Source organism: Antechinus flavipes, chromosome 1 (genome assembly GCF_016432865.1).
Source record: "Antechinus flavipes isolate AdamAnt ecotype Samford, QLD, Australia chromosome 1, AdamAnt_v2, whole genome shotgun sequence".
Classification (NCBI taxonomy): Eukaryota; Metazoa; Chordata; class Mammalia; order Dasyuromorphia; family Dasyuridae; genus Antechinus; species Antechinus flavipes.
The window spans coordinates 192049671-192074904 of NC_067398.1; the positions used below are offsets into that span (position 1 = coordinate 192049671).

Genomic DNA, 25234 nt, shown 5'->3' on the forward strand with positions numbered 1-25234 from the left:
AGACAGACTCCTAAGTTGATTGAGACTTCCCAAGGGGATTCAACAGCACTTTTTTTTTAAACAGATGGAAAGTCACTGGTCATTCTTCCTTAGTTTCCTATTCCACTGCACACTATGATACATAACAGTTTCTAGGGGCACAGTTGATGAAGCACTTAACTGAAGGGGACTTAAAAATGCCACACTTGGATTGCAACACATATCAATTAGCCAGTAGCAATTTTTCTGCTCCCAGTGGTCTGGGATCATTATAGACTAAATGCCTTTAGGACATCATCCATTTTCTATGCACACAACAGCCAAATCTAAAAATATGGAATGAAATAATAGCCCAGAATCTTCTCTACTTTGGCTACTAAGAAGAGGAAAAACAATTACGGCTCCAGGAAAAGGCATCTTGGTAGGTAATCAATCAGTTGTTTTTTTTTTTTTTCCCAGAAAAAAAAGGGGTTTCACAATATATTGAATCACATATTATGTTGGTTGTCTCTGAAAGAAATAATATACAAAGAAAAAAGCATAAGACATACAATAGGTAATGGGAATGTGTCATTCTTCTACACTGAACAGACAGATTATTACATTTTATACTCATTGCAGTGGGATTTAATTCCCAGTGAAAACTCCCATTTTGTTGTAGTAATTGCTTCTATTTTCCCCACAAAGAATACAAAAAAATAGACTGTAACCCATAACAAAATTCACTTCTTCAGCAACAACTGACTAACATTATTAATAAAATAGATTAGATACACCAAACTGTGATGTTTTGGTAAAACAGGGGCCATTTGTGTTGCACAGGTTTTAAGTAAATAGACAAAAAACAAATATGCCTTTTGTATAGCTATAATTTATTACTGTAAAAGCTACCTACTATAACATATAACTACCAGGTTTGAAAAGATACAAAGAAACAAGGAATTTTAAAAAATAGATTAAAACATGCACCAGAGCCTCGACACATAATAGGGTGTTGTTAGAGCTCTTAGATATTATTTAATATGAACCTCCTTATTTTATGAAAAAGAAACGATTAGGGGTTTTGTTCAAATGATAAAACAAAGATTTGAAATCAGACCTCCCCAAATCAAAGCTAGTCTTTGTCCTACTAAACTATTTTGCTGCCAATAATATGATAATTATTCTCATGAATTACAGTGTTAAATGATCTACATGTAAATTATGTGTAGATAAGTTAGTGTTCCAAAAAGTTAATTTTTTGTAATAATTCTCACAAAGAAGGGGAAAGATAGTATGTTTTTTAAAAACAGTAATATGATTCTTAAACTCATTTTTAAGATGAAAAAAGTGCAGATTTAGGAAGAGCTAACTAGAAAGTAAATGGTAAAAATTATTCAGTTTAAATCTATGTAGACCTGCTTCAAGAGAAAAAATTGTTTCTATCTGGAAAAAAATGCCAGAAAAACAAATATACCAGATCTATAGAGGAGAGGATTCTAGGGAGATAGTGAAGTAAGTCAGAAATTTCCAAGATCTCCAGATTTCCCCCCAAAACAAGACAAAATAGTGCCTCAAGGCAAACAAGTCTGCCAATAAGGGATGTCAAGTCCTAGGTGTGGGAGAAAAGGAAACAATACTTGCTGGATGAGTGCAGAAGCAGTGGGGCAGGGAAGCAGCTTGCTGTGGGCACTGGCAGGTTTTCTTGGTTTTGGTTTCAGATTAGATCAAAAAAATGAAGAAGAACCTCAAGCCAAAGGCATTACCCTCTATACTCAAGAATTAGAGGTGACAAACTCCTATTTAAAAAAAAAAATCCAACCACAGAAAGTTGTGGAATAGTGGGAATATGGGAATAGAGAAGGTGGGGATTTATCGTCAAAGGAGGATACTGAAGCAAAAAAAAAAAAAAAAAAAAAGTCTCTTCTACCCCAAAGTGTAAGTTAAATAGTTATCTGCCCAAAAAGAATCCATAGAAGAATTGAAAAAAAAAAAATACATTAACAATCAAATGAGAGAGATTCAAGAATTGTTTTTAATAAGAACAATTGAAGTAAAATAAGATTATGAAAAAGAAAGACCACCAACTGGAAAAGGAGATTCAGAATCTCAAGAAAACAATTCCTTGAAAATTAGAATCAGGCAAGGGGAAGCCAGCAAAGTTATGAGACCAAGAAATAATAAAACAAAATATAAAGAATGAAAAAATAGAAGAGAATGTATGAATCTCATAAATAAAATTTTAAAATCTAGAAATCAGATCAAGAAGAGAAAATATAAGAATAATTGAACTAACTAAAACTACATCAAAAATAAGCATCTTGATACAATAATACAAGAAATAATTTTTAAAAATTGTTCCAAACTGTTAAAACAAGAGGAAAGCAGAAATAGGAAAAAAAAAAAAATCAACCAATCACCACCTGAAATAGATTTTACGAGAAAAACCTACAGAACATCACAGCCAAATTCTGAAATCCCCAGTCAAGAGTAACAACAATGAGGGAGTAAAAAGCAATTCATATTTATGCATGTATCTTAATTATAAATGAGCTTCATATTATAATAAGACTGGAAATCAGTTTTCTCCTAAAAGTGATACCAAAATGAATCTTGGATTTGGCAACTTTAATCAGAGTTTTACTAACTGGATATTGATAAAGTAGCTACATACTATGGAAAGAATAATCCATGTGTAAAAAGACCTGGTTTAGTTTCTACTGTGTCACTAATAAGCTGTATGATCTTTTTCAAAATCATACAGTCTCTCAGAGGCTCAATTTCTTTATGTTTACATGACACAATTGGATTAGATGGTCCCAAACTAAAATCATTTCTAGTTTTAAGATTATTTCATTCATCAAAGTTGAGTAAATTAGTAATTTCAACATATTTTACTGAGTTCCCCAACAAAATTGTCATGATAATGACTTTAACTCTGTATTGTTCCTTATATGTTCCAAGGTTCATTTGCAATTCTTATCTAGTCCCCACTACAACCTCTATGGGTGGGAGAGCAGCATTTATTATCCAATTTTATTAATAAAAATTGAGGATTTGGCTATTAAGGTGATTTGACTAGGGTATTGCAATTTCTAAGTCTGAACAAAAACTAAGATTCAAATCTGTCTCCTCCAAGTCCAGAAGAACTAATATTCATATTAAATAATACAGATTTGTAATTTTCTAATTCATCTTAGAAAAAAATTAAGTATATTCCTTACTGAAGGAGTCTAGATCTAGCTAGGCAAATCTCAAAGTCTCAGAGCTTCAGGGTCCAAGATTTCAGAGAGTTCCAATCATCATTTGAGAAAATTCCTTCCTGGGAGCTCCTCCATGTGAAGAAATCAAAGGACAATAGAAAATAATAATAATAGTAAAATATTAACGGAAAATCTAAAATTTAGAAATAAAATTTACCTCCAAATCTGAAATTAAAAAACTTTAGAAAATTTTCATTTGAAGCTTACAAGAAAACTCACTAAGTCTTTTTGTTGCTGATTTGGGCAATTATTTTAATCCCAGTTTACTAGTTTGCAAAATTAGTTTAAATTATATTCTATTAGGTACTGACCAATATTATCTCAAGATGTTAAATCTTCCTTTTTAACTTTCTTACCAATGTTAGCATCTTTTAGTGTAATCAAACTATTACCACTTTTCTACTCCCACTGTCTCCTATTCTCAATGTGCTTTCTTAGCTTTCTTGAATGCCCCTTCCTTTCAGTTCTACACACACACACACACACACACACACACACACACACACACACACACACACACATATGCAGGCTCAGCCCTGACTTCCTACTCCTTTTACATCCCATGCCTTTGCTCAAATGCCTCTCCAGCCAATTTTTACACTATTCTTCTTGACATTGTCTTGACAATTTGACAAGCCAAATTGGCCAACTAGCTGTTCCTTTAATTTAACATTCAATTTCCTAGCCCTACAAATTCATACGGCTAACAACCACCATGCTCTCATCATTATCACCAACCACTCATCATCTGAGTTGTAAAAATAAGACAAGGATTCAGATTTTTGGGTAGTCTTTCATAAGAATATCTGATGTCCCATATCTATTTCAAATTAATCATCAATAAAACACTCATAATCTCTCCTAAACTCTCCTCTTAACATGTTTTTGTGAAAGGAATTATCATTTGTAACCTAGGATTTGTCACTTTACTCCTAATGATTTTTCAGGTCTTAAAGATTATACCACTTGAACATCTCTTACGTTCATCTACTCAATATTCAAACCAGAACCACAATAATCCAGACTCTCATCACGTCTCATCTGGATTATTGCAATAGACTTGTTGATCTCCCATTATCAAGTTTTTCTTCTCTTCATTCATATATACACCTAAAGCACATGACTGATCATGCTGCTCCTCTGCTTAAAAAAGTTAAGTGGTTGTTAATTTTAAGATAAAGTAAAATGTCCTTGTTTGGAATTTGAAGTCCATTCATCATTTGGTTTCATCCCATCTTTCCAGGCTAATTATCTATTTATTCCCATTCATGTACTCTGTCAGATTGACCTATTTGCTTTTCCTTGTACATGACTTGTCATTTCCCATCTTTATCCAAAGCTAAAATGCTCGTGTTCCTCTTCTTTTTTTTTTTTTTTTTTTTTTTTTGGAGCCCCTAACTCTGGGTGGGAAGGGTCTAACCAAGATGGCGGAGTAAATCCAGGAAGCTGTTTGAGCTTTCCCAGTTTCCCTGTAAAATTACATGAAAAGAAGACTAGAATTTGGGGGCTGTTCTTGTTCTTCTTCATTCCCAAAGAGAGCCATGATATCAGGAAGGGGAGGCCAGGACATGCAAGTGAATTGGGCTGAGTAAGGTCACCAGTCTCACTTTCTTTTTCAGAACCTTTTGGATCCAGTAGGCAAATACAGATCAGAATATCATCAGTATGGTCCATGAAATTTTATCAGTAAAGATTCTAGAGTGGTTTGCCATTACCTTCTCCAGTGGATTGAGGCAAACAAAAATTGAATGAGTTGTCCAGATCACACAGCTAGTGAATATCTGAGATCAGATTTGAATATAGGTCTTCCTGACTCCAGGTCCAGTGTTTTATCTCCCAACTTCTAGCTGCCTTGATTGCATAACTAAATGGATTCACAATTGAATGGATGGACAGACCCAGAATAACCATAATGGTTATCAATATAACCATTAATCAATCTATGTCATTGTGTCAGGAGTTGTCCAGCGAGGTGCCCCTAAAATGTTTGTGATCCTTAGCTATTTAATGGAGTTTTCATTGTTAGGGTTTTTGACAGGGGATTAGATTGGAGAGAGGAGGTGGTTTTGGTCAGTGACTTGGCTAAATGCATAAATAGCACACTCTTCAAATTTGAATGTTATATAAAGCTTGAATAGTTAATCAACTGGAAAATTGAATCAGGAACCAAAAAGCTCTTGACATGATAGAACACTGAGCCAAATTTAATAAGACAGACTTAATTAGGACTAATGTGAATTCTTACACACACACACACACACACACAAACACACACACACACACACACACACACACACACACACACACACACACACACGCAAAATCAGCCTCACAAGTTCATGTGGGAAAAAAAGTTTGCGGTTTGTCTGAAAAAGATCTGGGATTTTTTTAGTGGTTGACAAGCTCAGTATGAGTAGTCAGGATGACATGGAAATATATTTTTTAAAAAAAAAGAGCTTATAGAAACTTTGGCTATTTTTAAAGATATCTTCCAGGAATAAGGAAGTAAACAGTTCCAGTATACTCTACTCTCATCAGATCTCATCTAATGCTTTGTGTTGAACCCTTGCACAACAGATTAAGGACTTTGGTATTCTGGAACAATGGTTCAGGATTATTTAAAATAGCTGGGTATGTTAGCTAGAGAAGACAAAACTCAGTAAAAGAATGTGGAGGTGAAAGGTTTTCATGATAGCTCCCTTCAAGTATCTGGGGGCCTGTCACATGGAGAAAGAATTAAACTTGTTCTATTTGGGCCCTTGGGGCAGAACCAATATCATTGGGTAGAAGAGGCAAAGAGGCTGATATCCTGATAATTAAAGATATTCAAAAGTGAGGTGGATTCCTTCTCTCCAACCCTACCCTCTACAAATACTGTAATTCTTCACAAAGGCTGAACTATTACTTGTTAGATAAATTGTAGTTGGGATTCTTTTTACTTATAGGTTGAATGAGATATCCATTGAGATCCTTTTCAACTGTTGGATTCTGTAGTATTGTATTTGTATGAGTGAACTAAATTTAAGCGAAGGGAAATAGAATAGAAAAAAATAGATTTTAAATCAATATATAAAAGACTCTCCCAAAGTCCTAGTGCAATATCTTATTGTAGAGTGGAGTTCCTGTGTTCTTGAATGATATAGAAGAGAAATATAAGTAGATCTTGCCACAATACAAAGACTTTTAATATGATTCAGAAATAAACTATATTTATCTTCTCAGGAATAGTCTGGTTAAATTCAGGAAGATCATTATCATAATGATAACCCCTGGATGAGGAATATTTTTTAGACAGATCTCAAACAAAATATTTTTAAGCTATGTTGGAGGAAGTACTCACAACCAATGAAATAAAAGATTTTTGAAACATGGAGTAAATACAAAAGTGAATTAGTTTCCTAATTTATGAATTGCAATTTCTCACTTGCTCTTTAAAGAATCCAGTGATTTAATTCCTAAATAGCTACACTCCAATTATAAACTAGAGAGAGGGAGGAAGAAAAAAAGTATGACAATATCAAAGTAATGTTTTCTAAGAGTCTTTCTATAACAATTAAAATTTACTCAGAACACATTTGTGAAGAAGGCATTATCATTTTTGAAATAGAAAACCTATATTTAAAATGCTTTCATATGGATTAAGATTAATAAAGAGCAATGTAATCAATGACAGAATCTTATGTCATTTTGATAACATTAACCACCAATATAATTTTATTAAAAATATTTTCAACTAATAAAGTGAATTATTTTGTAGAATATACTGCAAAGTTATAATAAACCTATTTAAATCATTCAACTAAAATTTCAGCTCAAAAATATGTAGAATTTCACATTTAATAGACAAATAGTAATATAATCAGTGAATTTTACAATGCTATGTGAACTAATATACTGAGTAAATAGGAGTGATCTAATTGGTCTCACTGATTTGGGTAGCACCTTCAATGTGAAACCCACCCATTCTTACCTGCCACATCCCATTAACATGCCATCTCATAAATCTTTATAATAAGTTCAACTAAAGGTCCTAGAAACCTTTCTCTTTATATACAGAGCTGTTCCATTAAAGAGGGCCTTTTAAATTCACAGTAGATACTTGCAAATGCTCCCTCGAATAAACAGGAGTTGGAGACTAGTTTATTCTATTAAGGACAGCTGGGTTTTCTTTTAATGAATTTTCCCTTCTTGTTCTATTAATCAAGAACTCTCTAGATTTTAAGTCAAAAGACCTGCATTGAAATCCATACTAGTTGTGTGACTTAGGGTACTGATGTGTATTCCATTTAGAGTCCAAAAATTAGTTCTAAATCAGCAGAAGATGGGGGGGAGGAGGGAGAAAAAGGAGAAGGGAGAATAAAAGTTTACTGCTTAAATTAAGAAAATATTTTTTCAGTTATCAAACTATGCATACCCTTTGATCCAGCAGTGTTTCTACTGGGCTTATATCCCAAAGAGATACTAAAAAAAGGAAAGGGACCTGTATGTGCCAAAATGTTTGTGGCAACCCTGTTTGTAGTGGCTAGAAACTGGAAACTGAATGGATGCCCATCAATTGGAGAATGGTTGAGTAAATTGTGGTATGTGAACATTATGGAATATTATTATTCTGTAAGGAATGACCAGCAGGATGAATACAGAGAGGACTGGCGAGACTTCCATGAACTGATGCTAAGTGAAATGAACAGAACCAGGAGATCATTATATACCTCAACAATGATGCTGTTTGAGGATGTATTCTGATGGAAGTGGATCTCTTTGATAAAGAGAGCTAATTCACTTTCAATTGATCGAGGATAGACAGAAGCAGCTACACCCAAAGAAAGAACACTGGGAAATGAATATAAACTGCTTGCATTTTTGTTTTTCTTCCAGGGTTATTTATACCTTCTGAATCCAATTCTCCCTGTGCAACATGAAAACTGTTCAGTTCTGCACACATATATTGTATCTAGGATATACTGTAACCTATTCAACATGTAAAGGACTGCTTGTCATCTGGGGGAGGGGGTGGAGGGAGGGAGGAGAAAAATTGGAACAGAAGTGAGTGCAAGGAATAATGCTGTAAAAAATTACCCTGGCATGGGTTCTATCAATAAAAAGTTATTAAAAAAAAAAAAGAAAAAGAAAAAAAGAAAAGAAAATATTTTTTCATCACTATGATAAATTAATTAAATATACATTTATGAAATGTCCACCAGCTACAAAGTCCTATAATAATAATAGCTCATATTTATTCAACATTTTAATGTTATTAAATGTTATACATGAATATCTCATTTAAACTTCACAATAATTCTCTGAGGCAAATAGTATAAATCATTTTAAAGCCACTTAATACAAGAAGGCTTTGAAACTCAGATATATTAAATCATTTCCCAAAGGACACAAAAATAATTGATACTAGAAACCATACTAAAACAGAACCCAGTTCTTTTGGTTACAAGGTCAATTTTCCCCTATGATTTATGGTAACTAGTGAATTGTTAGCATATCTTTTGCAGACCTTACACTAATTATATAATTAAGAAAATTCTAGGCTCCCTTCTAACAATGCTGAGTATCTTAGAAGAGCTACAGGTGTGTGGAAGAAGCAAAAAAGATGTTAAAGAAACTCATTTAAGGATTTCAGAGGCTCTGCAGGATCAGAAGTTTGAATTGCCCTAGGATGTGTAACCTTCACACATATACTCTCACATATAGCTTCGGGATGTATGTAATTCTTCATGTGTGTTTCCTTAATACCAATGCCTCTCCTCTCTAAGTAGACTCTCTCTTCTCTCTGGTCCTATATGTTTTCTTTTTTGTCATCTTTATTATTATTATTTAAATTTTTATTAAACCTTTTTATTTCCAAAACATATGCATGGATAATTTTTCAACATTAACCCTTGTGTTCCAATTTTCCCCCTTCCCCCAATCCTCTCCCCTAGATGACAAGTAATTCAATATATGTTAAACATGGTAAACATATATGTTAAATCCAATATACACATACATACTTATAAAATTATAATGCTGCACAAGAAAAATCAAATCAAAAAGGGAAAAATGAGGAAAAAATAAAATGCAAGCAAACAACAACAGAAGGAGTGAAAATGCTATGCTGTGATCCACCCTCAGTCCCCACAGTTCTCTCTCTGGGTGTAGATGGCTCTCTTCATCACAAGGTCATTGGAACTGGTCTGAATCATCTCATTGTTGAAGAAAGCCACGTCCATCAGAATTGACCATCATATCATATGTGCTTTCTATGTGTTGAATAATCATGCATGTTCCCTGATTATGTGCTCTCTGCAAATATACCCCCTTCCCTACTCTTTTTTAAAGAGAGAATGAAAATAATAAACAGAATTAATATTCACATTTTTTCTTTTAAAAAAAAATCTGTGTTTTCAGGTTTACAGTATGGATTGTGTTGTTCTTTGCCTCTTTTCATGCAACGCTTGCCACATCAGCTTTTGCTTTAGATTTCATGCTAAGAAAATAATCCACTTGCTTTACAACAATATAGGAGCAGCACATGCTCTCTTCCAGGTACTAGTAGACTGCCAAATTCCTGCTTCCCATAGCAGATACTATTCAGTTTATGAAATGTAACTTTAGTAGACTGTTTGGGTCTGTATTTTCTTAAGGATAATGAATATATTTTATATATTCATTATATATATTTCACCTAGAACAGATTCTTAGCATCTAACAGGAAAAACATAGAGCAAAGTATAGTATTCTTGTGACAAACATAAAACCACCACATTAAGATGCATAAACAGTATTACCAAATTGACTTTTTAGACTTATCCATGAATTGTAGGAGAGTGGACAAAATTACACTCCCCAGATGACTCTCAAAGACTGAGTTATCTTGACAGCTGTAAATAAACTTCCTCATTGCCCTCATCTTAATTTCACTTATCAACCCCACCTCCGTTATCACACCATGAACTTTTCTAAAATGTTTGTGTAACTCAGATCCTTCCTTCCTTGGAACCAGTCTGCTTTAAGACATACTGACTCCATCTTGTAAATGACCCCAGTGAACTACAGTAACACCTATTAGTTAGTGTTTCTCAGTGTTTCCTTTTTGCATCTTAAGTATATAAAAAGACATTGATGTGGAGGATTCCAGAGTACAGGAAAAGTTGTCCTCCCAGTCTGACCCAATGGGCAGATTTCTTTGATTTAGTGATATTAACTTTACTCAGATGATAGTTCCCTTATCAAATTCTTATAACTAATAATCTACTTTTTTCTCCAATAAGAATATGATTTTATATAATTATCTATATTTAATAGCCATCTTTCTTTTCATTGTTTCACACAATGTTAAACTAAATAATATTTAGCTTATGAACCTCTTAAATCAAGACATTGTAGATATTTTTTGTCTTGTTATCTATTCCAACCTAATTAAAATAAATTATTTATTACTTCACTCTTAATTCACTTTTTACTGCTATTATCTGATCCTAACTTCCAGAGCCTAGACTGGTGAGTACTGCCACCTCCTCCTTCTTGTCTCCTCCCCCAAAAAAATACATCTGGCATCTTAGAAAAACTTGTAACACATTAAAAGTTCTCAACAAGTTTTGGCATATGATTCAATGTATGAGATTAGTGGTAAATCATGAAATGTAATTTCAACCTCAAACATCTGGACTTTGTATTAATTATCTGGTATCCAAAAGCATAAGATTGATTCATATTAGCAATAAACAAATAATTTCTATTGGTCTTATTGAATGGAATGCTTCATAGACATTCCTTGATATGGGGAAGTCCTATTAAATTTGTTATTACCCAAAACACCTCTCACAATACTCTGTAATTAATAATTACTGAATTGCTAAAAGTGATATATCAACAAAATCAGTGAGAAAAATTTTATTGAAACAGGTCTTTTCACTTTGCTCCCAAACATCATCCAATAATGTATTAGATAATACACAGAAATGATTAGATTGTGTATATTCCAATTATTTTAGCAAACTTACTATCAGAACAAAAGCATTATACTGGAAACCCAAAATACAGTTTTCCCTCTTTTTCTAAAGCACAGTTGACAATCCTGAAGTGTTAAAGGCATTAATAAACGATAAGCACTAAAAATGCTGTGAACCAGATGTGTAATTTAGCACAAACTCTGCTGAATGGAATAAATGGAAGAATATTTCACTTCACAATGCATCAAACCACCCTCATGCCCATCATTATAGTCATTATGTGACCTTGTAAAGCTAAGCCTTTATCCTCTCTTTAAGTGAAGCACAACCGCAGCTGAACTGTACTCTCATTTATAGAATCCACTTATCAATTCTCTACTAAGGACAAATTAAAAATACAAACAAAAAAAAAAAATTCATGTTTTAGGAATGCGGTTGCTATTAAAGCCTAAAAAAAATTATTATTGCCTGAAATGTTATTGCTGTTATAAAAAATGTTATTATAGCCTGAAAAAAATCAACTTGGATTTGAATATAAACCAAAAATATATAAACAGCCCTTTAATAATTCAAAACATTGTGTTGTTGATTACTATGATGATGAAGTTCTATTGTTAGATTTCCAGTTTCTTCATTATCTTATAACCACATTTCCTTCATAAAATTCTCCATTCTTAAACTTAATTTGATATTCTGAGCATTTGGCAATAAGCAGAAAGTTCAAGTAAGGATGCTTACTAGAGAGATTCAAATTGGATATGGATAACTGTACAATTTTTTAAAAGGTGTGAATAAAGCTAGCCCCAAGCCAAGGATGGAGTACAGCACAGCTCAAAATAAAAGAGCTTTCCCATCTGTCTTGATATGAAGTCATTCTTTCTAGATTAGGATTGATGGCTGCCTTGCCAGCATTTCCAGAAATGGGACTATGGAAACAACTATTTTGGCTTTCCATCTGTATAACTTAATTCTAAGTGTAAGCATATTCAAGGACATAACTAGCTTATTTTGGAGTATGATGAAACTTGGTAAGTGACTCTTGAACTTGGTCAATTTGACAAACTTCAACACAAAACTCTGAGATGAGAAAAAGGATAAGAAATTGTTTCAGAGAATAAGATGGGAAATATTTACTCTGATGAACAAACATATAACCTGGCATGCAATGTCTGCTCAGGACTTTTTTGTTTCTGAGCATAGTAACTGCAAAGAAACTAAGAGACAGGGGAAAAAAGTGAAAATTGAAAAAAAGCTTTCTAACCAGCTTATATTGTCCTAAATCTTATGGTCAGATTAATATTTCTAAAGCATGATATTTATTCTGCCATTCCTCTAATAAAAAGTCCAATGGTCACATTCCCTATGGAATAAAAATTCAAAATCCTTAGCTTGACTTTCAAGGACCTTCACAACCTGACCTAAATCTCTCTTTCCAAAATTATTTACTCTCCTATATTTGAATCATACTGATTTCCTCAAAGTCTTTTTAAGCCTATCATGAGACCATAATCCCAGAATGGAATATATGGAATTCACTGAAAGTCTGGAGGAAAATATGTTGTTGTCTCAAGTGATTTCACTCCAATTTTTTTTTCACAGGTGTTTTAAAACATTCAGAACCTGCATATTAGAAATGCTGACACTTAAGAATTGTGTGAACAGAACCAGAAGAACATTGGACACAGAAACACCAATATTGTTAAATGAAGATTTAAACTCAGGGAAATGAGTCTTCTTCATGCAGGCCCAGTACTCTATGTATTATGCTAATTAGATGATCTATCCATGTTTTCCTGAAGAGGAAACTTGAGGTTGAAAGGAATTAAGTGACTTATCCAAAGTGATCCAATATAAGAGGCAAGTTTCAAAACCCAGGTTTCTTTTGACTCCAACATCAGTATTCTTTCTACCACATCAAACTGCTTCTCAGTGGCTTTGGTTAAGTATCAGTGAATATGAAGGAAGATAATGCGTGAATCCTAAAGGACTGAGCAAAGAAATGGATCTTTTATTGATTCTTTGTGACATGAATACACAGACACACACCCTTAAGTTCAATCAATGATCCAAGACAATCCCAAGGGACTAAATGATGAAGCATATTATCTATCTCAAAAGAAAAAAACTTATATTAATTGAATACAGACTGAAGAATGATATTTTTCACTTTTTTTTCTTACCTTCAAGTCTTCTTGTATAATATGGTAATATTTTATATAATTGAACAAAAAAAAGTTGGGTGATTTCAGTCAAGTTATTTCATTTCTCTTAGTCTTTATAAAATGAGGATAATGATAAGTTTTCATATACATAATAAGAGTTTTCTTAGGGCAGAATGTATTAAACTATCTAAAATTACCTCTAGATGAGAGCATTTCTGGATCAACAGCCTTCATCCAGATATATGCCTAATTTGTTGTAACTAAATTCAAAGTGTATTTTTTTAACTAAAAGGAAGAAAAAAGTTAGATCATAGGCAACTGATGGAATGAAATGGATTGTTTAGCTCTACAATAACAGAAAAAGAGAAAGGAGAAGGAGGAAGTGAAGGAGAGGGGAGAAAAGGGAGAGATGGAGGAAAAAAGAAGGAGGAGGAGATGATGATGATGATGATGATGATGATGATGATGGTGGTGGTGGTGGTGGTGATATAAAACTGAAGAAGAAAACTGAAAAGATGGGAGCTTGATTGAACAGAATTTTAAATGTCAGGTTAATGGTTTTGTATTTTATCAAAGACTTAATGAAAAGAAATTAAAGATTTTTAAGATGGGAAAGGGAAGTATGATAGAATCAAATATATGTTTAAGGAAAATGTCAGATATGTGAATGTTTGGTGAAAATATAATGTTTAGACAATGAATTTAGAAAGTTGGAAGACTAGAGACAGGGAGATGAATTAGGAAGCTAATACTCAAAAGTCTTTAAACTCAAATAGTCTATATGAATAGAAAGGAGTGGATAGATATGAGAAATATTGTCATTAATAAGACTTAACAAGAGATTATATAAGAAAACAGCAAACAACTCCAGTGTCTTTGACAAGAAAGCTCCAAGTAGGGTAATGAAAAGCTATACATAACTGAAATGACAGAACAACAATAAAAAAGATTGAATGGAGAGATTGAAGGAAAAAAATGAGTCAAAGATTTCCCCAAAACTGAGAATTTAGTTGACTACAAGGATACATAAGCAGAAATGTGGAAGTTTTTAAAAGCAATGCGTTTCAGAAGACATATGACCTAAAGAATGTGAAATTGCTATGGGTTATCCAAATAAAGATGGCTAGTTATATAGTTGTTTCAATTGTTTCTGACTCTTTTGATCATATTTGGAGTTTTCATGGCAAAGATACTGGAGAAGGATGCCATTTTCTTCTCCAGCTCATTTTTATAGATAAAAAACTGAGGCAAACAGGTTGAAGTGATTTGCCTGAAATCACAGAGATAGGTGGGACTGTCAACAAATTCAAAGACTGCAAGGGAAAGGAAAAGAAGTGAAAGTCAATATAAGACCATTTCAAATAATATTATTTTTAAATTCATAGTGTTCGAAAGCAAAAAGTAAACATTTTCTCTAAATAGTGAATTGAATTTTATGGCAGTATGCCTGTTGCATGATATATAGATATGGGTTATGTGTCCTGGAAAAAAAAAATGTGTTTTTACTATTCTATCGACTTTATAATCAAGGCAGTTGTTTGGGTTAAAATTGTACTGTCTTCATTTAATTTAGGGAAAGTGTGCTGACATATTTCAGCTTTATAGAATCTATATCTTAGAATGAGTGACAACTATGTTGAGAAATATATCCTCAAAAATCCCTACCAGTCTGGTGCAGAATGTTAGTAATAAATATTTTCTGATTTCTGTTGTTGTGTGCTATATTGCTCACTGCTACTGGATTTATTTTGTCCTGATTGCTTTTCAAACTTGTGGTAAAATCCATTAGAAAAGAAAGAATAAATTGTTTTTCATGAGTAATTATCCATTTCATTTAAGAAACAGAATTAGAGAAAATAAGATTATTTTCAATATTAACTTGAACTGGGTTTATCTGGAAAGCTCATCAATTGCAGGATTTGGCTAGGTGGCTACATTTAAGGTTGAAAAGATGTTTTGGAACATCTAATCTGACCCTTTTAAAGAAATAAAATCCTAGAGTGGTTAAATAATTTATTTATGATCCTTTAGGAGAATATGAGAATCCAACTCAGATCTGACTACAAATCCAGAATTTAATTCGCTACACCATAAATTATTTCCTCGACTACCAGTCTGCCAAAACAGTAAAGTTTATTCAAACAAGCATGGTGCAGTAGAGTTTGTCATCAATGACAGGGATGAGAATTTGGGGAAAAGAGACTAAATGGCAATATATGATTAAAATAACCTGCTTAAAACAGAAAAAAAGGATCATTTTAAGATGAAGTAACAAATCAAAATTTAACATTCAAAAAAATATTATGAAACAAAGATGACACCAAGTAAAATAAGTTGAATTATTTTTAAATATTGAAAAGTAGAAAAATTGAACAAATAAATATCAAAAATATGATCTTGTTTTTTTTTTTTTTGAGTTAGAAGAAAATTTCTTCCAAAAGACATCTGGAAACCCTTCATCAATAAGATGCTCAAACTGAAAAGAAAAAGAGAAAATAGGTCCAAAGGGAACAGTGTTATCAAAGGATTGTATATCCAGTTCCCCACTATGCAAGCCTTCATACCCAAAGGACACAAACCTGAAAAAAAAATTTTGTGCTCCTAAACATAGTTCCTTTTTTTCCCCTCAATAGTATTTTATTTTTCCAATTACATGTAAAGATAGCTTTCAATATTCATTTTTATAAGATTTTGAGTTCCAAGTTTTTCTCCCTTACCTCCACCCTCCCCAAGACAGCAAGCAATCTGGCATAGTTTATAATGTACAATCATTTTCTACATATTACCATATTAATCATGCTAAACATAATTTCTACTATCAAGTGATGTAGATGAACGAAAAAAGCTAAACATTTGCCTCAAGTCAAAAACAAGTCTAAAAATACCAGGGATCTCTTTAGTTTACAGCATAGTGCCTCCTTGTCTCAGAACCCCTGTTCCTCTGATTGAGCACTGAATGATGAGTTTTTATTTTATCTACCCTGGTTAAGGACCATCACTGGAGTTCCTGGCCATTTTCAAACTATGCTGCTGTTCAAATGCCCTTCTCCCAAAACTGCCTTTCTCCATCTCCTTTCCTCCACACTGACTCCCACTCTTTCATATATGCCCTCTTCCTTATTACAATATAAGGTACTTGAGAGAAAGGACTGTATTACTTCCTGGTACTTGTCGCCCCATTGTCTCACCTTTCATTAAAAAAAAAAAAAAGTATTTGACAAACTCTCTTTGTGAATGAAGCTTCCCTAACAACTTACTTCCCTCCCTTCATGGAGGTTTTAACATCAGTTTGCCAAATAGTTGATCCTGCTGAGTTCACTCTTTCTGATTTAATCAGCTTGGTTTTTTATTTTTAACTAAGAGTGTCTGGGTCTTGATTCTTTTACAAGACATCTGAAAGTCAAGTAATGAGTGACTTCATTCAATCATGTTAATCTGAATCAACTATCTCATCCCTAAAATAAGGAATATTCTTTCCTGTCTTCTTAACAATGCTCAAAAATATCCTCCCTTTTCTCTTTCAGCAATGGCTATTATCCTGCAAACCCCTTATATCAGCACTATTACCATAACCGGACCATTCAAGTCATGAGTACACCCCATTTTAGTCTATCCTTCACTTGACTACCAAAGTCATCTTTGTCAAGCCCTGGTCTTACCATGTTGATCTCCCATTCAGTAAGTTCATTGGCTCTCTATCACTTTCCGGATTAAATATAAAATCTTCTGGTTGGCATTCAAAGCCATTCATAACTTGACCCTTTCCCACTTTTGCTGTCTACTTGCTCCTTTCTCCTCTCTTCCTTCATACACTCTATGATCAAGAGACACTGTTCTTTCTACTTCTCTTCCAAGACACTTCCTTTCCGAACTATATATTTTCACTGCCCATTTCCCTGTGTCTAGATTGTTTTCTGCTTATGTCCAGGTCCTGGCTTCTCTGTTTCCTTCAAGTCCTAACTAAAACCCTGCCAACTGCAAAAAGCCTTTCTTCTCAGATGCTCCTTAAGCAATTTCCTGATCCTTCTTACAAATCCCTTACTGAAAGGCTTGTGAGCTGGTTTACCTTATATTCAGAGGGGATCAAGTTCTTCACTGCAGGTTTTTGTATTCCTATGACAAAGAAATGCTATAGAAATAGTTAGGAATGGATTGAGCAGGAGTTGTTAACATGTAAAGAAAATTTAGTGGCTAAGCTGCAATTATAATTCCAGTCTAGTTTTTCATCTACTCTTCTAATTCATAAAATTCCAGGTTTTATATATAGATACACACATACATATGTGTTTATATATGTGCACTTATATATATACACATATATATCATATTTATATAATGTAGATGAATGGAAGGATAAACCATTGGTTTCTATTTAAGTGTATTTTAAAGTATTTGTTCTAAAAAAAGGGTTTTAACACTTTAATCATTAAAAGCATGTCTAGAAGTAAGCGGGGTGCTTGTTAAGTCATTAATAAAAGATAATGCAACAGATGTTAAAGAGACTCATTTCATGTTTATTTTAGAGACATAAGGTGGGGAAAAGGAGAACATAAAGCAACTTGGAAGTTAGCTGATAAGGAAAATAATGACTAGAAATAAAATAATGTCATATCGAGTCACATTATGAGCCTGTATTTGGCATAATACTACCTTTGAATTTCACCACGAGATGAAAGAAAGTGGAACTTAAAAGAACAAAGGCAGCCATTTCTATAAGAAAAAAAATCATTTCTTTCACTCTAGAATTATTTCTTCCACCATAGAAAGATTAAAAAAAACTAGAGAAAACCCTTTTGCAAAAACTTTTAATGCCTAGCTTTCCTGACTCTTCAAAGTGTCAGAGTAAAAGTTATGTATATATGTCTTGAAGTATTTTTAACTAAAATTCTTGACAATAAGTTAAGATGCTGTCTGTTAGCACTGAAGAAACAATCAGGATTAAATTAAATAATGATTGATCACTCAACTCAACTCAGAAAGCAATTATTAAATGCTTACTATATGCTAGGTATAAATATAATCTGAAATCAGTGCAAAACATTAGTTTTGCTTTATTTTTATTAAGTGCTTAAATTCTTTTTTTTTGTACTATGGTCTTATTTTTTCATTTTGCCATGAAATTGCTATTCATTTTCCTTTCTTCATTATAAGCAAACAACTTACACCAGTTTTTCTATCCAGGCAATCTGTCTGTCTTCAAATTTTGTTGACATTGGAATTTTTCTGAGCCTTATGTACTTTGTGACAAAATATTACATTATATCTATTTTTCATATTGTCTAGCACCTTACCTAAACATAATTGGAGGCTCCACTAATTCCTAACCTCTCTGTTTGCCTTCTAAGTAGATAAAGTTGGATGCAGCATCTGCTCAATTAAGATAGACCAAACTAGAAGTTGAAAATATTGTGTTTATCAATATCCTTTAAAAGTGACCCAAATTTCATCAAAATCATCTAAATACTTTAAAATATCATTAAATTAACAAATGCAAGTTGACAATATGTGAAGTGAAACAGAGAATTGATTTTGTATAGTTAATGAGAATACACGTTCCATGAGAATTTTGTTTTTCCTTTCATGTTTGGACATACCTTATTTCCCTGTACATGTTTGTGGTTCTTTGAACTTATTTTCATTCACTGAATTTTTTTTTAACTTTACATACTTGAAATGGACAATTTAACTATACTACTTTGAAAGGGTAACTTAAACATTAACACACACACACACACACACACACACACACACACACACTGTACCCAAATCAATTATTAATCAAAAAAATGTTTTAAATAGATATTTCTGTTGTGTACAACATTTTATAATCCTATTTGGGTTTTCCAAGGTATTGGAAAAATCTGCGGTTTCCCATTTCAGTTCATTTTACTAGTGAGGAAACGGAGACAAAAAGGGTTAAGTGACTTGCCCAGATTTATATGATTAAGTAAGTGTCTGAGAAAACCTGGAAAGTCCTTCTTGAACTCAAAGTGAAATATATCCTGTACAAAGTAGTAGCAATGTTCTGGGATGACCAGCAATTTGCTATTCTCAGCAGTACAATTACCCACAACTAGTCTAAAGGACTTTTGATAAAACATCCTCTACATACCCAGAGAAAGACTGATTGTGTCTGAATGCAGATTGAAGCATATACTTTCTTTATAGAAATGTTTTGCATAACTTCGCATGTGCTTTCTTAATGGGAGCTGGGGATGGGAATAAGGGAGAGACTCTAGAACTCAGTTTTAAAAACAGACGTTAAAAAATGTTTTAAATTAATCAGGGAAAAATAAAAAGTATTAAACAACCAAAAAAAATTTGTCTGAGGCTGTATTTAAACTCAAATCTTCCTCACTCCATGGCCTGAACTCTATCCTTGCTGCCCTAAATAAAAATTAATAAGTGTTTAATAATTGTTGAGTTACATTCAATATCCTCTACATATCAAATTTCATTCAAATGCACAGAGAAATTATAGAAAATATACTTGTAATATTTATTCATTTTTTTAAATGTGGCAGACAAAAACAAACCAAATTTAAAGTGTATCTTTTTATCATGTAGTAGTTACCAAATTTTATTCAAATCAATCAACTTCTTCAAAAGCTATCATGAAACAAAGAATCAATGAGTCAAGTTGAAATAAAATATAAAATACACTGAAAAAATAGTTTATACAGTAAGATCACTAAGACTTGAATTCAGAAGACCTGGATCTGATCCTTTCTTTTCCTAATTGAGGAGATACAAACTCCTATGTGAGCTTATAAAAATTACTTAAAATCTCTGAGCCTCAACTTCCTTAACTATAAAATGAAGGGGTTGAACTAAGTGATTACTAAAGCCTCATCTAGCTCCAAATCCTATAAAAATTATATAAAATAAAATAAATATCTCAATTATATTTCTAAGAATTAATCACAGACCTCAGAGATTACCCATGCCATATGCATAAATAATTATGCTAAGTGGATCATGGCACAACAATTTAGGGAATAAGCAACAGTGACAGATGTGAGTCCAAGCCTCCACAAAATTCATAAATCAGCTCTCTTTTTAGCACACCATGAAGTTTCTTAAAAGAAAGGACTAGCAAATAAATCCTAAAAATGTCAGATTTACTCAGAATATTTTTTTGGTAATTGTACATCTGAGAAAGCATACTGATGTCATCAGAATTATGATAAAAGTGTGTTGCCTCTTGAATGAATTCACAAAGGTCATAACACCAGAGGAATTCTAGAAGATCCTATTGTAAGGAAAAAGAAGAATGAATTAGAACAAAATATTGACAGATGACATGCCATAGTATTATTCAATAGCAATAACATTAAGCATGTGTCAGCAACATGATGCCCTAATTTCAAACCCCACAGTGAGACTGTGCAATGGGCAGTCTTTTGCTATTAGTTGTGCTAACAAATTCATTGCCTAAAGGGCAGGGTTTGCAGTGAACTGAAAGTGTGGACATAATCATAGATTTATAACAATTCCTCTAACCTTTAAGTCGGTGTTTTATTACTAGTAGCACCATAGAAAGTGCTTATGGATTATGCAAAAAAAATTAAGAATCCTTTTATAGCAAAAAAAATATGCAAATTGTGAAGGCATAAACAATATTCAAACAACCCAAATTTAAATGAGAACATGTCCATGCATAACATAGCTACAGTAGTATGTCATAAAAATAATTTATAGGACAACAAGAGTTATTTTATTTTCTAATTTCCGCCTTCTAAATGCTGATTGTTTCCCTAAATCACAGCTTTTAGCACCAAGTCTAGAAAGCACTGTCAGCATGTTTATTGCCTTTATGATCTTACTAACTAGAAAAATGTGGATAACCAGAGGTTTGTGAGAACTTTTCTCAGAAACAACAGAATGTGGTAGCACAACTGCTGAATAAATTGCCTAAGTGAGGCTATGTGCCCAGGGAGTGCTCAGTCTAATCTTTAGTTCATGTTTCTCTTATTACCTCCACATGGAGCTACTCAATATTGCAGCCTCCTGGATATAATTATTCAAATACCTCCATTTAACATTTTAATTATAAAAGAAATTCCAAAACATAATCACTGGTATGGAATCCTGTAATATTGTTTATCAAAATTTGAATCATAGATTCTATAACTTTTTTATGAAAAAACTTTTAAAAACAATAATGGTATTTTTTTCTTCCAGTCAACATTACAAACTATTATGTTCAAGGCATAAAGCAGAATCTGTGCTACTCAAGATTTCTCTATTAGCATGTAAAGACAGCTCTAAGCTATGGAGAAGACATTTTTAAACTGGAACTAATCAATTTGTATGAGTTTTTCTTTCCCCCAATATTTTGATAATTATATCATTATAATTGAATTTTTTGTGTTCTGGTGTACATTATTTTATGTACTTTAAAACATCATTCTGGCTGTAAAGTTATATATATATATATATATATATATATATTATATATATATATATATATATATATATATATATATCCGGTAAGTAAAAGGCTATTAAAAGGAAAAAAAAAAAAAAGAAAATGGAAGAAAAGAAAAAAAGAAAAAAAAAAAAACATCATTCTGAGAAGTGTCCCCTAGGATTCATCATTATATGACAAACAAGGTTAAGAATTCCTGCCTTAAAGGTTGTTTTTTGTTTGTTTGTTTGTTTTCCTGGCAATAAATTAATTTAAAATAAAGGAATTTTTAAAAGGGAAAATAAGTTTCAATTTCTAGTCTCACTTAATCTTTTTGATTTCAGCTTTCCAAGATCCATTCATTTACATGAAAGATTATAGGATTGGGACATGTGGAGCAAGAGGGAGAGTGTTGAAAAAAAAAATGATGATTTTTTGGATGTGGATTTCTTTGGTAGAAGAAAGCTTTCAAAATGGTTTTGAGTGAGAACAATTTCTAGTAAACAACCCAGAAATTATGAGTGTGCCTAAAAACTTTCGAACCCTAAGTCATATAAAAGCCTAGAACAAAGAGCCTAAAAGCAAGGAAAAGGAAGTTTGGGTTCTAACTAGTAGACTGGCTGGTCTGTGGTTCAAAAGAGTTTGATCCCCAAAACTAAGTCCCCTTAAATATGTGCTGGATATATCAATTTATATTAACTAGGTCCCATAAGTCCTCTTCTTCTTATAGGAAAAAAATTCTTCCCTAACATTGTAAGGGTCTTCCCTTTTCTTACTAAAAGAAAAAAGTTAGAGATTAGGTGAGGACTATAACTAAGTTTCAGTAGGTGGCAAAAGACAGAAAAGCTACTGGGGATGGGGTGGGAGGAATCAGGAGACAGACAAACTAGATAGGAATAGAAAATTTTAAAAGTTGAGATGTTTCACCTAATAAGGACCAATAGAAATGATGTTTGGAAGGAAACAGTGGACTCTCAGCCTCAATTTCCTTGTATATAAAATGAGAATAAAAGTATTTACACTCTATATTACAGGGTAAACATAAGGAAAACACTATACAAATATTATTTGTTAAAAAAAGAAAAACATTAGAAGAAGAAAGAATAGTTGAGACATATTAATCCACATGCTTAATGAGAAAGGACTGAACTACTACAGAGGTAGGAGGAAGACAGGATGGAATGGATAAGAGGTTTTTGAGGGGAGGAAAATGATAAAACTTAATGACTCAATAGTTATAAAAAATGAAAGAGAGGTATGAGGTAGATATACCTCTGAGTTTTCAAGCCTGGGTAACTGTGAGAATGGTGATGCCATTTATAGACAGGGAAATTAGGAGGGGAAGTGGTTTGGCAGGAAATGACCTGCTCTTTCTATAGAGGTGAATGTAGTGGATTCTATTTGCCTAGAAACTTAGATGTCTGTCTTATAGATATAAATTTAGGTCTATTACAGAAAAATCCAACACATACTTACATGTAGACATCCAAGAGTCTTGCATTACCTTCTTGCTGGTTTTGCAGGATTCATGAAGGATAAATGTCAGAGGAGCTGATTCATGGAGAAAACAATAGGAATCAGAAGGGAGGACTTAGAGGTGGGGAAAATCTTAAGAGACAAGTGAGAAGACAGTTCAACTAATCACATGTTTTAAAAAGATAAGGATAAGAGAAAGGGAAATGATTGGAGGATCTCATTAAAAGAAGTAAAGTAGCATCTGCTATTCTATTTCAAGCACCACCCTGAAAAAAATCTATTTTTAAAATCTGATGTTTATCAATCAAAAGATCTCTACCTCCTATTTTCTCCAAGTTGAAAAAACTGACAAAAGAAAGATCATATCTGGAACACAGAAAGGTTCTATATGACAGAAGACAGACAAATGCAAAACAAACAAAAGTTTCTGCTTGTGATGACAATTATTTAAAAAAAAATTCTGGAATCAAATACAATTTGAAAGTGGTATTAGAAATGACAGAAAAAAATGTATGCTTGTTGAATTGTTGATGAGCCAGTCTCCTTCCCTATTTCATCAACAATTAAGTGGCACAGTGTCAACAGATCTGAGTCTGTCATCAAGAAAATCTAAGTTCAAATCAAATCTCAGACAATTATAAGTGACATAAACCTGGGCAAGTCCCTTAAACTTTGTCTGATTTAATTTTTTCATCTTTAAAATGGGATCTAACTCCTGGAGTTGTTAAGACAACTAAAAAGATAATATTTGTAAAGTATTTTGCAAGCCAAAGTTTAGCTGAAGGATAGGAGGAAGTTGGGGATAGATGAATAATATCAAACATTTTAAAGATTAGTAGTTTTGTTAAACATCAAAATTCAATCAAACTACTCCATATTTAGTGGGGGTTTTTCCATCATCATCAAATATGCTTTAAATATGCAGTTATATATGTACTCCTGACAGTGGAATCTCAGCAGGCAAAGTTCCTACTTGTACTAAATTCCCCCAAAAAGATTTTGTAGCGATAAACAAAGCATATGAGTCCTTCACATACCCATATTTACTGACAAAAAAAAATGTTTACCACAGGGAAAGGCATATAAATAATTTGTAATGCACCTCAAAATATGCTTTCAATAGGATATTTCATGAAGTATTTATATAGCACTGTTGCAGATTCCAATGAACCATAAATCAGGCCACTCTTCAATACCACAAGTAATTCTAAAAAATGAACTCTATACTCATGGAAACATGTCCAGTATGCTAAATTTCTGTTGTTTTCTGAGCCTGATTTCTCCTTGTTCACTTGGATGTCACAGTAGCTATACACTTGGAACATTTTTTAAAGTCTCCTGTATTCCATGATTAAGCTGGCCCAATGTGCTTGCCTTGTGAAATCTGCTTTGTTATTCTACACAGAAGGTTAAGGTTATGTTTTCAGCATAATAGGGAGCTGAAGTGACTACAGTAACGGACATAGAGCAAAGTTCCTCATTTTCTTTGTAATTTTCAAAATATTCTGCGCTACATGAGAACAATTAGGCAAAAATAGCAAAATACTAGTGATACTGGAGGCATGGTGGAAGAAGTTATATCTTTGAAAACAACCTATTTCTAGAAAAAAATATGCTTTATTCCAATAAGGGAAAAAAATAGAAGGGAAGAAAGATAATGATTCATTTACTTCCTGTCAAATAAGAAGTTGTGTTATCTTAAATTGTAAAAGTAGAGGAAATTAGGGAATCTTAGAGTTGTAATGTTCCTCTTAGGTAGAATGGTTCAGTTCAAGACGACATTATTCCATCTATATCTCTCAAATACTCAAATGGATCTGAGATTTCACTGATAGTGCCATTCCCTCCAAAGACACATATGACTCTTATCTATACCCTTTTCAAATGATTGCCATGGGGATATACCCAACTAGATGAGGACCTTCTCTTTTTTCTCTTTACATGACAAATATATCAGTGTCACACACAGGCCATCCAATACTTATTCTGTAATCTTGTCACATGGCCATTTCATTTTAAAAT

General features: G+C 32.7%; 1 long non-coding RNA gene across 1 annotated transcript; it reads left to right on the forward strand.

Moving 5' to 3' along the window:
- The first annotated feature begins 71 nt into the window (after window positions 1-71).
- On the forward strand, window positions 72-15033 carry LOC127552041 (uncharacterized). Its single transcript, XR_007951232.1, has 2 exons — window positions 72-400; window positions 12764-15033. It is a non-coding gene; the product is annotated as an uncharacterized LOC127552041 (long non-coding RNA).
- The last annotated feature ends 10201 nt before the right edge of the window (window positions 15034-25234 follow it).